We start from the raw sequence: 21,168 nt of genomic DNA, 5'->3' as shown, positions 1-21,168 counted from the left end.
CCCCCCCACACCTGCCTAGTCTTTCTGTCATCTTTAAATGTTTCTTATGTTTTCCTCTTTGTTTCTGATCTGTCTTTGTTCTCATAATTTCTGACTCTCCCTGTGCCACTTCATGTCTTGTCTTTCTGTCTGTATGAACTGCCCAGCACGCCAGTCTCTTTCTCTGTCACATTTTCTCAGATTTGTCATCTGTTTTTAATGCCCTGATGAAAAAAAAAATCTACAAAAAAGTCATAGTATCACAAATCATTGCTTTACAAGGGCCAGTAAGTTAATAAAAAATTATTAGTTCGGTAAAATGATTTTAGTTACATGTTCAGGTCAAAATTTAAAGGAAACTAAACACCTTCATAATACCTGCCCATCCCTTATCCTTAGTTCCGTACCCAGCCCCTTCCCTTATACTCCAGTGTCCTCCTCAGGCCGCCCCCTTATCCCCAGTGCTATTCCCAACCCCCGCTCTTACACCACAGTTCCCTCCTCAACACCTTCCATTATCCCCAGTGCCCTCCCCAGCCCCTTCCTTTATCACCAGTGCCCTGCCCAACCCCTTCCTTTATCACCAGTGCCCTGCCCAACCCCTTCCTTTATCACCTGTGCCCTGCCCACCCCCTTCCTTTATCACCAGTGCCCTGCCCACCCCCTTCCTTTATCACCAGTGCCCTGCCCAACCTTATCCTTTATCACCAGTGCCCTGCCCAACCCCTTCCTTTATCACCAGTGCACTGCCCAACCCCTTCCTTTATCACCAGGGCCCTGCCCAACCTTATCCTTTATCACCAATGCCCTGCCCAACCCCTTCCTTTATCACCAGTGCCCTGCCCAACCCCTTCCTTTATCACCAGGGCCCTGCCCAACCCCTTCCTTTATCACCAGTGCCCTGCCCAACTAATCATTCCCACCTCACACATTCAAACCTAGAAGGAATGAAAATCCTACCTTGGAGAACCTTGAGGTGAAGAAGTAGAGGAGAGAGTTAGGAAAAGGATGTGAAGAGATAGAGGAAGAAAGGGGAGTAAGGAGAGAGGTAGAGAAAGGAGATAAGGAGAGAGGGGGAGAAAGGGGATTAGGAAAGAGGGATGAGAAATGGGATTAGGAGAGAGTGGGGGGAAATGGGATAAGGAGAGAAGTAGAAAAATGGGATGTGAAGAAAGTGGGGAGAATAGAGATAAAGAGAGAAACAGAGAAAGGGTATGCTGAGATAAAAGGAGAATGGGGACAAGGTGAGAGGTAGAACAAGGTAATAAGGAGAGAAGGGGGAGAAAGGAGATAATTAGAGAGGAGGGAGAAAGGGGATAAGGAAAGAGAGGGGAGAAAGGGGTTAAGGAGGTACAGGTGGAATAAGAAACGTAGAGTGAAATGAGTGGCGTATGTGTGGATTGGTTTCCCACCTCCAACACACACACTCCTCAAAGAAGAACAAACAAGGAAAAGTAAAAGAAAGTCAATGGCATATACAGTATCAAGGTTGGTGGTGGTTTCAGTTTCCCGCGAGAAAAATGTAATAGATTTTCTCCACATTCTGTCTGTTTTCTTCGTTTTTCTTTCAAGTGAATGAGTGGATATCAGGAGAGAGAAAAATATAGAGAGAGAATTATACGTGTGTGGTGTGACCTCGAACAGCGTCTTTACATTTGGGTCACGTTAGGTTCAAAGGCTGGGGCTCTTGTGTGTATGTGTGTGTGTGTGTGTGTGTGTGTGTGTGTGTGTGTGTGTGTGTGTGTGTGTGTGTGTGTGTGTGTGTGTGTGTGTGTGTGTGTGTGTGTGTGTGTGTGTGTGTGTGTGTGTGTGTGTGTGTGTGTGTGTGAGCAGTAGAGATGACAGGTGTGAAGGAGTAAGGTGAGAAAGAGAACTGTATTTAGTACAATGAGGAATGACATCAACTGAGAAAGGAAGAGGTTGAATTAAAAAAAAAAAAAGTATATGCTAAATACCCATACCGAACCGTTTCACTGAAGTGATGAGATACAGAGTGTGATATAGATGGTGACTTTGGCCAGTTGTTAAGGTTTCGTGTGGGTATTTAGTGTGATATAGATGGTGACTTTGGCCAGTTGTTAAGGTTTGGTGTGGGTATTTAGTGTGATATAGATGGTGACTTTGGCCAGTTGTTAAGGTTTGGTGTGGGTATTTAGTGTGACATAGATGGTGACTTTGGCCAGTTGTTAAGGTTTGGTGTGGGTATTTAGTGTGATATAGATGGTGACTTTGGCCAGTTGTTAAGGTTTGGTGTGGGTATTTAGTGTGACATAGATGGTGACTTTGGCCAGTTGTTAAGGTTTGGTGTGGGTATTTAGTGTGATATAGATGGTGACTTTGGCCAGTTGTTAAGGTTTGGTGTGGGTATTTAGTGTGATATAGATGGTGACTTTGGCCAGTTGTTAAGGTTTGGTGTGGGTATTTAGTGTGATATAGATGGTGACTTTGGCCAGTTGTTAAGGTTTGGTGTGGGTATTTAGTGTGATATAGATGGTGACTTTGGCCAGTTGTTAAGGTTTGGTGTGGGTATTTAGTGTGACATAGATGGTGACTTTGGCCAGTTGTTAAGGTTTGGTGTGGGTATTTAGTGTGATATAGATGGTGACTTTGGCCAGTTGTTAAGGTTTGGTGTGGGTATTTAGTGTGACATAGATGGTGACTTTGGCCAGTTGTTAAGGTTTGGTGTGGGTATTTAGTGTGATATAGATGGTGACTTTGGCCAGTTGTTAAGGTTTGGTGTGGGTATTTAGTGTGATATAGATGGTGACTTTGGCCAGTTGTTAAGGTTTGGTGTGGGTATTTAGTGTGATATAGATGGTGACTTTGGCCAGTTGTTAAGGTTTGGTGTGGGTATTTAGTGTGATATAGATGGTGACTTTGGCCAGTTGTTAAGGTTTGGTGTGGGTATTTAGTGTGATATAGATGGTGACTTTGGCCAGTTGTTAAGGTTTGGTGTGGGTATTTAGTGTGATATAGATGGTGACTTTGGCCAGTTGTTAAGGTTTGGTGTGGGTATTTAGTGTGATATAGATGGTGACTTTGGCCAGTTGTTAAGGTTTGGTGTGGGTATTTAGTGTGATATAGATGGTGACTTTGGCCAGTTGTTAAGGTTTGGTGTGGGTTTTTAGTGTGATATAGATGGTGACTTTGGCCAGTTGTTAAGGTTTGGTGTGGGTATTTAGTGTGATATAGATGGTGACTTTGGCCAGTTGTTAAGGTTTGGTGTGGGTATTTAGTGTGATATAGATGGTGACTTTGGCCAGTTGTTAAGGTTTGGTGTGGGTATTTAGTGTGATATAGATGGTGACTTTGGCCAGTTGTTAAGGTTTGGTGTGGGTTTTTAGTGTGATATAGATGGTGACTTTGGCCAGTTGTTAAGGTTTGGTGTGGGTATTTAGTGTGATATAGATGGTGACTTTGGCCAGTTGTTAAGGTTTGGTGTGGGTATTTAGTGTGATATAGATGGTGACTTTGGCCAGTTGTTAAGGTTTGGTGTGGGTATTTAGTGTGATATAGATGGTGACTTTGGCCAGTTGTTAAGGTTTGGTGTGGGTATTTAGTGTGATATAGATGGTGACTTTGGCCAGTTGTTAAGGTTTGGTGTGGGTATTTAGTGTGACATAGATGGTGACTTTGGCCAGTTGTTAAGGTTTGGTGTGGGTATTTAGTGTGACATAGATGGTGACTTTGGCCAGTTGTTAAGGTTTGGTGTGGGTATTTAGTGTGACATAGATGGTGACTTTGGCCAGTTGTTAAGGTTTGGTGTGGGTATTTAGTGTGATATAGATGGTGACTTTGGCCAGTTGTTAAGGTTTGGTGTGGGTATTTAGTGTGATATAGATGGTGACTTTGGCCAGTTGTTAAGGTTTGGTGTGGGTATTTAGTGTGATATAGATGGTGACTTTGGCCAGTTGTTAAGGTTTGGTGTGGGTATTTAGTGTGATATAGATGGTGACTTTGGCCAGTTGTTAAGGTTTGGTGTGGGTATTTAGTGTGATATAGATGGTGACTTTGGCCAGTTGTTAAGGTTTGGTGTGGGTATTTAGTGTGACATAGATGGTGACTCTGGCCAGTTGTTAAGGTTTGGTGTGGGTATTTAGTGTGATATAGATGGTGACTCTGGCCAGTTGTTAAGGTTTGGTGTGAGTATTTAGTGTGATATAGATGGTGACTCTGGCCAGTTGTTAAGGTTTGGTGTGGGTATTTAGTGTGATATAGATGGTGACTTTGGCCAGTTGTTAAGGTTTGGTGTGGGTATTTAGTGTGATATAGATGGTGACTTTGGCCAGTTGTTAAGGTTTGGTGTGGGTATTTAGTGTGATATAGATGGTGACTTTGGCCAGTTGTTAAAGTCTGGAATTTAGTGTGATGGAGATGGTGACTTTGGCCAGTTGTTAAAGTCTGGAATTTAGTGTGATGGAGATGGTGACTTTGGCCAGTTGTTAAGGTTTGGTGTGGGTATTTAGTGTGATATAGATGGTGACTTTGGCCAGCTGTTAAAGTCTGGAATTTAGTGTGATGGAGATGATGACTTTGGCCAGTTGTTAAGGTTTGGTGTGGGTATTTAGTGTGATATAGATGGTGACTTTGGCCAGTTGTTAAGGTTTGGTGTGGGTATTTAGTGTGATATAGATGGTGACTTTGGCCAGTTGTTAAAGTCTGGAATTTAGTGTGATGGAGATGGTGACTTTGGCCAGTTGTTAAGGTTTGGTGTGGGTATTTAGTGTGATATAGATGGTGACTTTGGCCAGTTGTTAAAGTCTGGAATTTAGTGTGATGGAGATGGTGACTTTGGCCAGTTGTTAAGGTTTGGTGTGGGTATTTAGTGTGATATAGATGGTGACTTTGGCCAGCTGTTAAGGTTTGGTGTGGGTATTTAGTGTGATATAGATGGTGACTTTGGCCAGTTGTTAAGGTTTGGTGTGGGTATTTAGTGTGATATAGATGGTGACTTTGGCCAGTTGTTAAAGTCTGGAATTTAGTGTGATGGAGATGGTGACTTTGGCCTGTTGTTAAGGTTTGGTGTGAGTCAATAGTGTGAGTCGTCAAGATGCCAGTGGCTGGGGGAGTTTTGTGTGTGTTTGATGTTACATTACCTCACCCAAAAGTCAGTCCTTGCGACCTCCATCGTGGTGATGAGAGAGAGAGAGAGAGAGAGAGAGAGAGAGAGAGAGAGAGAGAGAGAGAGAAAGAGAGAGAGAGAGAAACTAAGGAAGCTTGTCAGAACGCATGTAATACTACCAGTAGTAGTTTTCCTCTCTATTTCTACTGCCATCAAACTGATTTAATAAAGGACACTTTTCATAACAGAACAGATAAATGTAGACTGTTTTAACCCCTTCCCTCTGAGACGTTCCTCAAAGTAAAATAAAGTTGTTTAGACGTATCAAGAATATTAAAAGAAGTCAGTCGTCAGGTGGAAGGAGTTAGGCCTGATATCCGTGTTTGTCTTTGTACATCCAGGTGTACGTATTATCGTTCACTCTTATTTACAAACGTCCAGAAATCCGACTGTATGAAAGATGACGAGTAATACTGAAAGATGAACGTGCTGGGCTGTTTGAAGGAAGGCTTACCTGTTTTATACTGAGTTGGTCTTCCAGTATCATCTGCTTTATCTTACCTTTTACCTCGTACCCCCGTTTTCATTCTCACATCTCTCTCTCTCTCTCTCTCTCTCTCTCTCTCTCTCTCTCTCTCTCTCTCTCTCTCTCTCCACTGTGATAACTCACGGTAATCTCCCCCTCCCACCTGCGCCTTATATCCCATGATTAATTAATCTCCATGACTGACACAAAACACGGGAGTCAGACTGATGAGGGAAACATATTTATGGCAAAACTGTAACGCGGAGAAACAGTGTGACTATTGGAAGATGATAATATATAAAGAGAATTTATTCACCAGGGAGTTTGTATATTTGATGGTTGTATAGTTGCGGCGCACGACTCAGAGGTTGTCACTATCGTACACTGGTGTCATCAGTGCGTCCGATTTCGTATCATATTATATACGAATTACATTACTGTATACGAATAAATTATACATGGATATTATTATACACGAATATATTGTACACAGATCACAGGCGTATTATCTCTTACACGAAGTCGGACACACTGTTGACCGGCACGTTGCCAGGGCACGATAATAACAACCTCAGCCCAGACAGCCAGTGCAGGAGAGTCTCACCTCCGTAGCAAGAGATGGAGTCGGCTACAGCGTGAACTGAGGTCAACAGGTGAGCAAAGTCGGTGAATCGTCTGGTGCGGAGACCATACAGAGACGAGAGTGAGTCAGTGTAGATGACTACGTGGAGCCTATGATGCAGTAGAGCATGGCGTAGGGCTCCTAAAATGGCGACCAACTCTGTTTCGTACGTGGTCCCAGTGGGGAGCCGCCAGGTCTCGACCAGGCCATCACAGACGAATGCAGCACCTGCAGACCCCTCAGGTGAAACAGACCCATCTGTGTAATATTCGGAGGTGTTGTGCAAGCGGAGGGATGAGATTCTCTCGAGGCTTTGCTGGCGAAGAAGAGCGGAAATAGCACTGAGACTTTTTTTTACAAGTATAGTACATCTCTCTGAATCCTAGGTTTTCTTCAGTCCTTTAAAGAGAAAACTCAGTAAAAAACCTCCGGCCATTCCCGTCCCTCTTCTGCAACGACTTGTCCTCTTCCCTTGAACTACCATTCCTCAGATACCCTCATCTACTCCCTCCATCTCATTCTCGACTCTCCTCTTCCCTTCCATCCATCTCCCCGTTATAAACTCACCTTCCTGAACTCCTTCCCCCTTCTGGTCCATCACATACTACCCTTCCTTATACATCCCCACTTACTGCCTCCATCTCATTCTTTACCTCCCTCTTCCTTCCCATCCACCTCACCATCAAACACCTTCCTTCCTTCCTATACTCTTTCTTCTTTCCCATCCACCACCTTCACCTTCCATATTGCCCTGCCTCTTCTCATGCCATGCACTCTCATAAACCCTCCTACAGATTATACTCCACCATGTCTCCTCACCACCTTCTTAGTCTATCCTTTCTTCCATTTAGCTCTGATAAACATTTCCTTTACTTTCCACCTCGCCGCTCCACCCACCTCTCATAAACCTTTCCTTTACTCCACACCTCCCTTCTCTATTGACCTCTCATGAAACTTCCCTCTGCTTCCCACTTCGCCTCTCCATTCAGCTCTAATAAACCTTTTCTTTACTCACCATCTCGCCTCTCCATTCATCATAAACCTTCCCTCTGCTCCCCACCTTACCTCTCCATCACGTTCATAGCCTTCCATTCGTCACGCTCTTCGTCTACCTGTTTTTTCCATTGGTCATGCTATCATGCACTCCTAAACAAATTCCATCACGTCATCATTTAATTATGTCAGCTTTGTCTTCTTTCCTTCATCAACAATCACTCACTCTTCCCCACGTAGTAACCACGATGTATGTAAAAGATAATTAGATGGAAAAAGATGACATATAGATTCAAAATATAGGCTGGGAGACGACAAATGTACCAAACTAGAAACTAAGAATGAAAGAGAAAGGAAATTTATGTACTGTACACAGGAGGACTGGGAGTGTAGTCGAGAGAGAGAGAGAGAGAGAGAGAGAGAGAGAGAGACAGACAGACAGACAGACAGAGACAGAGACAGAGAAAGAGAGACTTTTCCCTTTCATACTCCCCTCTTCTCTCCCTTCCTCTCTCTTTCCTTTCATTCCACCTTTCTTACCATAACTTTTCACTTCTTTATTTTTCTTCCCTTTTTATTTGCCCTCCCTCCCTCCATCCCTCTGCTTCTCCTCCTCCCTTTCCTCCAGCCTACCCCGCCTTTACTCCCTCTCGTCTTTTTTGCAACATATCCCAAGAGTCGGGGAGATATTTTTATTTTTGCATTGTCATCATTAAAAGAAAAAAGGATTTTCACATCTTCCTTATCCTTTCCTGTCTGGATTTTTAATCTAAGTTTTCTTAAAGATTTTATAATTTATAACTGGAAAAGAAAACACATAGTATCATATGTTTATTTTTACAGTATATCTATCTATCTATCTATCTATTGCCAGTCGCCTCAATCCCATACGGGGTGGCCACAAACAAATCGCCTACACGTCGCCCTGTCCCCCGCCATTTCGCTGCCCTGCTCCCAACTCACCCCGCCTCTCTCTTATACCTCTCCATCCCATCCCTCCATCTCATCCTCGGCCTTCCCCTCCCTCTCCCCCATCCACCTCACTCACATACACTCTCGTCAGTCTCTCACCCTCCATCCTCTCCACATGGCCAAATCACCTCAGTATGTTCCTCCTAACCCTTTATCACGTCCACATCCACACCACAACGCTCCTTTATATCCTGATTTGTCAGTCTGTCTCTACATGTGACTCCACAGGCTCCTCTTAAATAACTCATTTCTACTGCTCTCACTCTTGATTTGTATCCTTCCAACAACGTTCAAGCTTCACTTTCATACGTTAGAGTTGGTATCACAATACTGTCATGTAGTAACTTTTTCATATCCATGCTCACTTCTCTGTTTCTTATCACTGCTTTCAAGGGACCAGCAACCTTTCTTCCTTGTTGTACCCTTTAACTTCACTCTCCTAACTTCCATCCTTACTGATCACACTCCCCAGGTACTTAACCGTACTCACATTTTCCATTTCCTAACCATCCAACCTCACTGTACATTCACTGACTTCACCTCTTTCAAAGACCATCACTTTACTCTTCCCTACATTCACCTTTAGATTCCGTTTCTTACTCATCTTTAGATTCCGTTTCTTACACACTCACCCAAACTCATCCTCGCAACTCCCCGTCGTCTTCACTTAACAACACAGTATCATCTGCAAACAACAGTACAGGGAGTTTCCAAACACAACCCTCTCTCACTAGGGCCACTCCAACATACACTGCCCTACCTTGTATCTCTTTTACTACCCCATCGATGTACAGATTGAACAACCATGGAGACATGACACATCCCTGTTTCAACCCAACCTTCAAAGAGAAATATTCACTCAGTTCACCATCCACACGCACTGCAGCCTTAGCACCATCATACATACTCTTCACAGCATTCAACAACTTCCCATCTACTCCATACGTTCTTCATACTTTCCACAATCCTTGTCTATCCACCCTGTCATATGCATTCTCCAAATCCATGAAGTACATCTCTCTGAATCCGCATACAACTTCTTTCCCTTCTCTAGAAACTTTTCCACTAAAGATCTGAGAATGAATATCTGATCTACACAACCTCTTCCCTTCCTAAAGCCTCCCTGTTCTTCTCCAACTAATTCCTCTGTTATTTCCCTAACTCTGACAATAAGTATCCTACCATACACTTTTCCTAGTACACTAAGAAGACAAATGCCCCTATGATTACCATACACTTCTTTTCCCCCTTCTCCTTTATACAAGGGAATAATTATACCTGACTTCCAATCCTCCGGGACTCTACCTTCCTCCCAGGCCAATCTGCACATCTTCCACATCCATTCTACTACTATCTCTCCCCCATGCTTCAGCATTTCACCACACACTCCATCAATTCCTGGGGCTTTCCCAAATTGGACTTTCTTCATTGCTTCCACAACTTCTATCCTACTGATTTCTTCTTGTCTTCTCACTTCCCTCCTTCTCCCAGCCATTCCCCAGCCACTTATACTCACATTACTTCCATTCTCTATGTTCAACAATTTCTTAAAGTGTTCTCTCCATCTGCTCATATTTTCTCCCTTCTCCACTAGTAATCTACCATTGTTATCTTTCACTCCTCTACTAACTTCACTGCCACCCTGTCTTACTCTCTTCACCTCTTTCCAGAACATTTTCATACAGTCCCTCCACTTTACACTCTAATTCCTTGCAAACTCCTCATCCACTCTCTTCTTGCTCTCTCTTACTAATCTTTTCACCTCCATCTTCCTTTCTACATATAACTCTCTCTTCCGCCTCTCAACTTCTTCCATGCTCCTACTTCTCATCCATTCATTGTATGCTTTCTTCTTTTGTGCCACAGCCTGCCTTACCTCTCCATTCCACCATGCTGTTCCTTGCACCCCCTTCAGTCTTCTCTTCACCCTACACACCACATCACATGCTGCACATATTTCTTCTGTGAATATCTTGCACACACCTTCTACGTCCCCCATCTGCTCCAGTTCATATTTACCCAATCGTTCCTCCACTTCTCTCTTATATTCTGCCTTTTTCTCATCCTCATGTAACCTTTCCATTCTCCTTGCAACTACTCCTTCCTCCCGTACTTCCCTTCTTCCATTTCTCCATCTTACTTAGATCTCGATTCTGGCCACCACCAAGTAATGGTCAGAAAGTCCACTCCCCCAGCCTCTATAAGCTCTTGCATCCATTACACATCTTTGCATCCTTTCATCCACACACACATGAACAATCATTGCGTTCCTTTCATTCAGTTCGCCACCCACCCTTCTCATCACTCGCCATGTATACCTGTGGATCATTTTGTGCCTGAAGAGGGTAATGGCTATCACCAACCCCCTCCCGGCACAAATGTCCACTAACGCACTCCCATTCTCATCTGTCTCAGCATGCACACCCCACTCACCAACCATTCCATCCACCTTCACATTCCCTACCTTGCCATTCATATCAACAATCAAAAACACTCTCTCATTCCTTCCAAACTTTTCCATGCACACTTCCACATTTGTCCAGAACTCTCACTCTGCTTGCACGATCTTGCGTTGGCGCATACACGCACACAATCGCCCACAGCTGTATTCCAACATTCAATCTTACCCACACCATCCTTGAGCCAGCTGATCCATACTCTCTTATGTTCTTCTTCCATCTTCTACTCACAACAATACACACTTCTTCTTTTCCCTCTCATTCTCACGTACTCCTGCACATATACCCAAACCATACTCCCATTATCTCACACTCTCACCTCTCCATTTAGTTTCAGTTACTCCACATATATCCAGTTTCGCACCCTCAGGCACCTGGACAATCTCTCTCTCTCTTTCACCTCATCATTCGCACCCCTTACATTCCACTTCACGATCAGTACCATCTCCTTTGTCAGGTCCTTGGTCGTCATCTTTTGGTCAGTCCTTGTCCGAGGCTTCTTGTTCATCTTTTTAGTTAGCTGTTTTCCGTGGAGGGGCACTAACTCTCCGCCAACCTTTTTAGTCCCCTCATATGTCAATGAGGGATACTGGGGGAGTGTTCTTGAAAAAAAAAAAAAACCCTATCCGAAGGGGGGTATATCATTATTCTTATTTTTTTCCTTTTCTGTTTTTGCAGTCAATTACTATTTTTTGTATAAATTTGACTGTATCAGAGTTTAATGGTTTTATCTGTTAAAAGAAATATCCTGGTACGTTATTGTGTTTTGACTGGTGTTATCATTTTTAAGCTATGGAAACACATGATAATATACTTTTATAATCCTTGGAAACATTTTTTCCTATGCATTGGTTACCGGTAATATTATTTACCATTTTAAGGACAAACTTGTATGTACTCTTTTATGATTCTTCTCTCTTTCATTAGTTATCACTACAGCATTTTGGAAAGAAATCGTGTTGGCCAAGGAACAGAAAACATTCCACGAAAAACGCTTGTATCTGACAGTTGACTGTGTGTGTGTGGGGGGGGGAGCGGCAATGGGGATGTTAGAACGTGCATTGTGTGTGTGTGTGTGTGTGTGTGTGTGTGTGTGTGCGCGTTTGTGTGTGTGTGTGTGTGTGTGTGTGTGTGTGTGTGTGTGTGTGTGTGTGTGCGCGTGCGTGCGTGCTTGCGTGTGTGTGTGTGTGTGTGTGTGTGTGTGTGTGTGTGTGTGTGTGTGTGTGTGTGTGTCTGTGTGTGTGTGTGTCTGTGTGTGTGTGTGTGTATAGGCTTTAGGGGTGTTACAAAGTGTATTCTGTGTGTGTGTGTGTGTGTGTGTGTGTGTGTGTGTGTGTGTGTGTGTGTGTGTGTGTATAGGCTTTAGGGGTGTTACAAAGTGTATTCTGTGTGGGTGTGTAGGCTTTAGGGATGTTAGAAAGTGTATTCTGTGTGTGTGTGTGTGTATGCGTGTGTGTGTGTGTGTGTGTGTGTGTGTGTGTGTGTGTGTGTGTGTGTGTGTGTGTGTGTGTGTGTGTGTGTGTGTGTGTGTGTGTGTGTATGTGTGTGTGTGTGTGTGTGTGTGTGTGTATGTGTGTGTGTGTGTGTGTGTGTGTGTGTGTGTGTGTATATGTGTGTGTGTGTGTTTTGATGAGACGGTGGAAAGTGGAGGGTGTAAGTTGTAAAGAATTATGGTGGTTGTACAGAGATGCTATTTGTTTATAAGTCTGAGGAAAAGGATGTATTGTAGAGAGAGAGAGAATGTCCAATTTTGTAAGCGAAAGAAATGCTAAAGGTCAGTAAAGATCACTGGTTTAGAAACAAAATTTCTGCCCCTGTCATCGTTGTCCTCCTTCCTCTCACACCATCTGTCTCACATTTTATGTTTGTGCCTCATACATTTTATCATTACTTCATTATTGTTACCTCTATCGCTTCCGTCAATCTCTTTTTCTCATTTCACAGTGTTTTTCGTAACCATTATTTTGTCCCAGCAAATTTCACCCTATCAGTCTCCATCGAACATACTCTGCTCCTCTTACATATTCATCGCTGACTCTTACTTTTCTCTTCTCTTCCCTATCCTGCCCTGCTCTTCCTCTCCCTCAGCCACCACCACCCTACCGCACCGCACCCTCTCTCCCTCCCTCCCTCCATCATATAATTACCATACATTCATCTGTTACAGCAAAAGCAACACCTGTGGATCTCAAGTGTTAGTCTTAAGCTTCGGAAAACATTCTTTGGTATAATTTAGCCTTTTTTTTTAATTATTCAAAGGTCATTATTACTTATGTTTAAACCCAATTGCATAACTTCCAGCAGGTCTATAATGGGAGAAGGTGGAGAGTCAAAAATTAACATCTTTCATTTTTCCAAAACATTTTTCCCCTTATTTTCGTGAGCCCAGGCCACTGACTCGAAAATTCACCCCCGAAGTCTGCTAATTAAAGAAGTTGCTGAGTCATTTTTCATGATAACTGGCATTCAGAACGGCCTGGGTCCTGGAAGTGATCGGGGTCACGGGAATATCACCGACGGCCAGCGAACGAACGTTTGAGAGGCAAAAGTTGGTGTGATGAGTGACCGAGTTGGAGTGAGCAGGAAGAGTGCTTTGGTGTCCCCTCTCTTTGACACTTACCTCTCGGTCTTTACCTTCTTGCTTTATTATTCCTATCCTCTTTATCCCTCACTTTCCCTATTCCTCCCAAATGCATGCCGCCGTTGGGTCAATTACTACGTGATGAGTCCAACGTTGGACGCATCTCTGCTTGAACTTCTCGGCCAACCTCTCCATTTACCTCTCAATGCTTGCCTCCGTTACCTCCCATTTTTTTCATTTTTAATACCATCTCCTCTGTCCCTACCGTCTTCTCACTCATCTTCTCGTCACTCTTAATCCATCCAGCCTTCTTCTTTTTAACTTGTCGTTCCATCATCTCCCAGTAGTAAATGTTCTTTGCCCTCCTTTCCCTTTTTTCCTTCTTGTCCTTACCTTAGACGTACATAATAGATATAAGTATACTCTTGCTATAGCTTTATAACAATTGTCCTCGAGAGAATCGATGAGTCAATAGGGCTATTGTTTTTGTTTCCCTTGGCTTTCTTGATAGCCTTCCACTGCCAGGCCTGACCATCCCATCTACCCTCCCTTCCTTTTCTCTCTCATTCCTTCCTTCACCTTGTCACGAATACTTTTCTTTCACTTGCCGTTCTTCATTATGTTCAGTTATCATTATCTTACTTTTCCTTTCCTTTCCCTTCCTCACTTAAACTGTCACTTCCCTCATCTTAACTTTTCAGTTCCTGCCCATGGTTTCACTAGCTGTCTATACTTTTCAATCCCTCTCCTTTTCTCACTTTAACTGTCACTTCCCGCACCTTAGTCTCCCTTGTTCCACCTTCTTATTTTATCCCACTCCTTTCATTGCCTTTCATTTCATCCCTCTCTTCATTTTACCTCCCATCTCTCTCATTATCTCCAGTTATCTCCCCTCCCTTCTTTCACCCTCCCTCCCTCCCCTCTCTCTCTCTCTCTCTCTCTCTCTGTACATGTATGTGCTGTGAATAATCAAATGGAAAGGCGTATCGTGCTTAATACTATGTCCACAGGTTATTGGTTTATTTTATGCTTTAAGACAGTAAGTAGTTACATTCAGGAGGAAGCTATCTGGAATTATTATTTCACCATGCTGGAGAGAGAGGGAGAGAGAGAGGGAAAGAGAGAGAGAGAGAGAGAGAGAGAGAGAGAGAGAGAGATTGGTTTCCACTTCACTCGTATATAACTCAACACATTGAAAGTGGATCCCAACACTTTTTTGCGCCAGTACTTTGTGACCCTGACAGGCGGCCATCACAACCGGGTCACAGAGTCGAGTCTTTCTACGCATTCATTGAAGTGTGAGAAAGCTGCTGGTTGAAAGCAAACCACACCGGGTGTACAGATGATGTGTGTGTGGTAAAAGAATTTGCCTACGTTATTGGTCATGTTGCCCAAGTATGGGTTAGTTAGACAGGTGAGGAATGTGGCAAAATGTGTTGCCGGACAAAATAAATCACATGACACTGGCCAACCGCACTACGTGATTACATGAACTGTAGTATATACTTGTACTGTACGGTTACCATGGTGATGACACAATAATAAACAGGCAGATCATTAACACTTACGAAAGTAAACAACTTTGCTTAGGATTTATCGCGTCTGTGTGTAAATGCCAGCGTCCTGGCCCTGATCATGTAAGACGTTGACCTTAAAGGCCAGCCAATCAACCAACAAATGAAACTGATACTGGACACATGTAGACGCTGGCCATCTGCTGACAGAACTGGGATGGTGATAGCTTTGGAGACGAGCAAACCTGGGAAGGAGAGTAGGAAGTGGATAAAATCAGTACTGATTTACTTTTTTGTTTCTTTCGATCCAGTGAAAGGCAGAAACTGAGTTAGGACAGAACTGCTTCACAGAATTTGGAGGTTTCCCTCATTGACAACACTAAATAGAGGACACGGGGAATATCATTTTATGGAAAAAACGGAAGAAAGAAGAGGAGTGAAACCAAAATTACATTTTCTATTTTACAAATGACTAAAACTTGCCTGGACACGCTCATAAATTGAATGTCATTCAGAAAATGATCTTATCATTATTCTAGCCCAGCCTGTTTTGACATTTTTCATCAGAATTCAGTCCCTGTCCCTCTTTATATGCAAATATTATGCCCAAATTATTCCGCACATCCCTTACAGCCCAACTCTAATACTCCTTTTCGTCTTCTGCATTTTTTGCTACGATCTTCATTCCTACTTCATTTCTTGCAAACTTGGTTGCAAGGCCGACGACTCAGGCTGTCAGCATTAACGTGTAACCTCCTAGGATGGTGCTGCACCTCATTGTTGTGCTGGTCCAGCTTCCCCAGCCAGTGTGCCAGTTGTCTTTCCGGATTCTTTAATGTCTTCAGCCACTTGAGTGCAACAGGATTCACCCTGATGATGAAGTATGCCCCATATAAGTAGGGGTGGAAGAAATCAAGGCTCTTCATCACTGCCAAGAGCTTCTTATGAGTCACACAGCAGTTCCGCTCTGGCAGACTGAGCTTGTTGCGGTGTATTACAGCAACACCTTCATTTTTTAAAGTCATTTATGAAATCACCTTCATATTTGCGACTAAGTGGCTGTAAGTTATACTGCATAGTTTTCAGGAACGTTGTGGTCGGGGTGTAATCATATGAGAGAGTGGAAGGCAGGGTGAGTGGTGGAGTGAGAGTGTGAGAGGAGAGAATGTGTGTGTGTGTGTGTGTGTGTGTGTGTGTGTGTGTGTGTGTGTGTGTGTGTGTGTGTTTGTGTTTGTGTGTGTGTAATGTTAGGTGATACGTAAACAGTAACTTTTTACACCATAACACAAGCCATCACTGTGTCCTTGTGTTTTCACTCCTGTATGTTTTTACCCACGTTTTTCCCGTGCATAATTAAGTAGGCATAATACATAAAAAATAAATACTGCATACATAATTAATATAGACATATTAATTAGGCAATATACATACACCTACATATAGTTTAGCTCGCCATTGGAAACACCAGCTGATATTTTGTAATTACTCTCCGTTTGGCTTATACTCAATTCTCCTCCGGAATTAGTGTTATTCAAGGCACAGCTGAATTATAAGAATACTTTGATGAAGCGGCAGTTTTTAAACTTACCGTTGTCTTATTCATTTTATATCGGCATCCGTATTACGTGCTGAATAGCTTAGTTAATTACCTCAGGTTAAAAACTATAATTACACCTAATTAAAATGGAATTAAACAGAGATTAGAGTGATGTTTTAAAAGGGTAGGATAGGCAGTTTAGGCTTGGCTGAAACAGGGTGGTGTATGGCAATAGGAAATTAGGTAATTACAACCTGGATGTCGTAGGACAGTATTATAAATGTATATATTTCTCATCTTATCATTTCACTTCACATCATCTCATCGCTGTCTCTCACATCACTTCATCTCTCACCTCACATGTATAGCTTCTATTCCTCATCTCAGTTTTGTTTATAAAAGCATAAGAAGATAACTGCAGTAGGCCCGTTGGCCCATGCTAGGCACCTTCAAGAAGAGGCGGTGGTTGAATCGGTAGAGAGGCGGCCTGCAGTTTTAATGGACCTAGGTTCGAATCCCGGCTGGGTCAGAAAACACTACACCTATCTCTCCACACCTTTATCCCTCAACTTCTACCTCACTTCACCTCTCATCTTATGTACCTCATTTCTATCCCTCATTAATATTTACCACTCATGTGTATTGATTTTCACCTCTGCCTTGCCTGACTTCACCACATATTTCTCACTATCTCACTTCATTTCGCACCTCACATACCTCACATCTGTTTCTAATTTTACTTTTCACCTCGAAAGTAGTTTACTTCACAATATCTTCCCTTCATCTTTCACTGCCTAACCTCACATCACTTCACTTTCCCTCACATCACTTCACTTCACATACCTTTCATACACTAATGCTACCCCTCGTTTCACTTTTGTTTTTCCCTCATCTCACCTTCTTTCTATCTCAGATCGCCTTACCTCATGTCTGTTTACCACCTCACATCACCTGTCACTTCACATCTTCTCACCTCACCTACCTCAATCTCCTCACCGTCATTTCATCACTCACCTCACCTCATTATCTCACTTGTCACCCTCCTTCCCTCACCTTAGCCTTGAGAACCAATTAGCAAGCTCATTATGATCCCGCCTCCAACATTCCAGCCTCATAACAGGTGTATGAAGTGCTGCTGCTGCTGCTGCTGCTGCACACAATTATACCAGTACCCGATGTTCAACTTGTTACGCGAGGCGATACACCACACTGATAAGAGTATATATATATATATATATATATATATATATATATATATATATATATATATATAGATAGATAGATAGATAGATAGATAGATAGAGAGATAGATAGATAGATAGAAGGATAGATAGACATAAATATATATATATATAAATATATAAATATAAACATATATATATATATATATATATATATATATATATCCCATTGAACTCCAGAGTTGCTGGGCGAGGCATTGCACTGGGAGGGTACTAAGCATACCGCCCTCCGCTTATCGGCTCATAGTCGCGCAGCTCACAAGTCCCTACGCGGGAGTTCCCTACTTTATTAAGATTTGAAAATTCCCAGTTCTGTCCAATAGTCTGGACACTGGGCTCCAATGGGATATATATATATATATATATATATATATATATATATATATATATATATATATATATATATATATATATATATATATATAATATATATATATATATATATATAATATATACATATATATATATATATATATATATATATATATATATATATATATATATATATATATATATATATGCAAAATAACCCCAGGAGAAATGAAAAGAGCGACAGTGAGTACTTTCGTATATTACATGTTCAGACTGTGTCTGAAGACGTAATATACGAAAGTACTCACTGTTGCTCCTTTCAATTCTCCTGTGGTTTTATTGCATACATATCTTCACGGTGAAGTGAAGTCTCTGTATATATATATATATATATATATATATATATATATATATATATATATATATATATATATATATATATATATATATATATATATATATATATATAATCACGGTACATTCCATATACTATAAGAAGAAGGATGACCGTGACACTAGCCAGCAGGTCTCTGTCTGCCATCTCCAAATCTAACCTGCTTCTCTGTCCTCATTTCTATCTCTGACCACACCACGTCTGACCCTTGTGTCTCCACCATTAACCACCACCACTGACCTCTTCTTATCTTCAGTTCATTTCACCTCCAAAATTAGGTTTAGGCAAATCCAGGATAATAAAATAGGACTTAAGAGAGAGAGAGAGAGAGAGAATGTCTTTCATATTTCTTTCTCCCTCGTACTCGTACATTCCTTTTCCTCTTCCCCCTCCCACCTTGTAACTCGTAGTCTCTCATATCTCACGTCACAAGTGTCTCTTACACCTTTATGTTCCCGTCTCTCCGAACTGGCATTTTCCGCCAGACCGTTTATCCCGTTCAGCGAACGTTTCGCCGCCGATAGTTTCTGTAAGTAAACGTTTCTGCCACCGATAGTTTCTTTAAGTAGACGTTTCTGCCGCTGATAGTTTCTGTAATTAAACGTTTTTGCCACCGATAGTTTCTTTAAGTAAGCGTTTTTGCCACCGATAGTTTCTTTAAGTAAGCGTTTCTGCCACCTATAGTTTCTTTAAGTAAACATTTCTGCCACCTATAGTTTCTTTAAGTAAACATTTCTTTAACCGATAGTTTCTGAAGTAAATGTTTCTGCCACCGATAGTTTCTTAATCAAACTTTTCTGCCACTGGTAGTTTCTTTCAATAAATTTTTGTCACCTATATTTTTTTAAAGTAAAAGTTACTGCCAGCAATAGTTTCTTTAAGTAAACAATTCTACTGGTAATAATTTCTTTAAGTAAACGGTTCCTCCAGGGTGGAATCTTCTTTGTTTCATGCAAGTCTTCCTGTTTATATATATATATATATATATATATATATATATATATATATGTGTGTGTGTGTGTGTGTGTGTGTGTGTGTGTGTGTGTGTTTTATTTCACTCCTGGTATATCGAAACTTATTTTTCTTTTTGGAAGTATGAGTCGTACGTCTGAGTTTCTCGTTGCTATAAGGTTTCTGACGATAAAATTTTTCCACGAGATATTTGCTGGAATCTCTGTACGTGTTCTCTGTCTTATCTCCTGTCTTTTTTTTTTTCTCTCTCTCAGGATAATGTGGGTGGATATCAGGTATGGAAGATAATAAAAGATGTAAGAGTATATTATTTTGACCTCAAGTAGTAACCTTTATTTGGGTCAGGTTGGGTTCACTGTGCTCGCATGTGTTGAGAGAGAGAGAGAGAGAGAGAGAGAGAGAGAGAGAGAGAGAGAGAGAGCATGTTGATTACTAGGGTAAGTTTCACGCTAATGTATCACAAATGCATTTCGTTTACCTCCGCTAGGAGGTACATATTTTACCCAGCGCTGGCTTGTTTGTTGGTTTATTTCTTTGTCTGTCTGTCTGTCTGTTAGCAGAATTACTCAAAAAGTTATGAACGGATTTTGGTGAAGTTATTTGGAGTGGTATGGTATGGCTTAATGAACAGTCGATTAGATTTTGATTGTGATCTGCAATAATTTGTCTGTTTGTTCACACCATATCTCCAAAAGTTCTCAGTGAATATCAATGAAATTTTGTGGAAGGGTGGGTCATAGCCCAAGAAGTAATTGATTAAACTTTGAGGCGGATCCGCATGAGGATCCGGACCCGGATCTAACAGCACAGTGTCTCCAAAAGTTCTCAATAATTGTCGATGAAATATTGTGGAAAGGTGGGCCATGGGCCAAGAAAGAATCGATTACATTTGAGAGCGGATCTGGATCCGGCATGGGTGGATGTATGCGCTCGCTGAGTGATGCTCTAGTTCGTCATGTGCTGAAGGCGATTATTAATGAAGCGTTCTGAAGGATAACTGACCTATTCCTCAAAGTAACTGTGTGTGTGTGTGTGTGTGTGTGTGTGTGTGTGTGTGTAAATCTGTGTAAATACGACACACACACACACACACATTATATATATATCTATCTATATATATATATATATATATATATATATATATATATATATATGAAAATGTGTGTATTTTCTGACTTTATAATGGTGTTTTGTGTAAAGATGGTGTTTCTTTGCTATGGGACACACACACTCTCTCTCTCTCTCTCTCTCTCTCTCTCTCTCTCTCTCTCTCTCATGATGTATTAGTGTAGGTTATGTAAAAAGAACCACCTTTTTGGCCAGTAACAGTGTCATTAATTTCTCTTGACTCACAAATCACAGGCCTTCCTTCCACTCATCATTTCCACCAATTTATCAAGAAATATTTAACATTTATACGAAACACTGAAGGAACTGAGAACTAATGGTATACTGATGTGAACTGTTTTGGTAGTAAGAAATTATGGTTACAAAACTGGGTGACAATTTCCATTAGTCTTGAGACCTGCACAGCCTTTGTTAACCCTTCCAGTACCATGACACCTGCACAGCCTTTGTTAACCCTTCCAGTACCATGACACCTGCACAGCCTTTGTTAACCCTTCCAGTACCATGACACCTGCACAGCCTTTGTTAACCCTTCCAGTACCATGACACCTGCACAGCCTTTGTTAACCCTTCCAGTACCATGACACCTGCACAGCCTTTGTTAACCCTTCCAGTACCATGACACCTGCACAGCCTTTGTTAACCCTTCCAGTACCATGACACCTGCACAGCCTTTGTTAACCCTTCCAGTACCATGACACCTGCACAGCCTTTGTTAACCCTTCCAGTACCATGACACCTGTACAGCCTTTGTTAACCCTTCCAGTACCATGACACCTGCACAGCCTTTGTTAACCCTTTCAGTACCATGACACCTGCACAGCCTTTGTTAAGCCTTTCAGTACCATGACACCTGCACAGCCTTTGTTAACCCTT

This window comes from Coenobita brevimanus, chromosome 17 (genome assembly GCF_032717465.1).
Source record: "Coenobita brevimanus isolate Jiangsu-jjx chromosome 17, ASM3271746v2, whole genome shotgun sequence".
Classification (NCBI taxonomy): domain Eukaryota; kingdom Metazoa; phylum Arthropoda; class Malacostraca; order Decapoda; family Coenobitidae; genus Coenobita; species Coenobita brevimanus.
Note: the sequence above shows the minus strand (reverse complement) of the source record.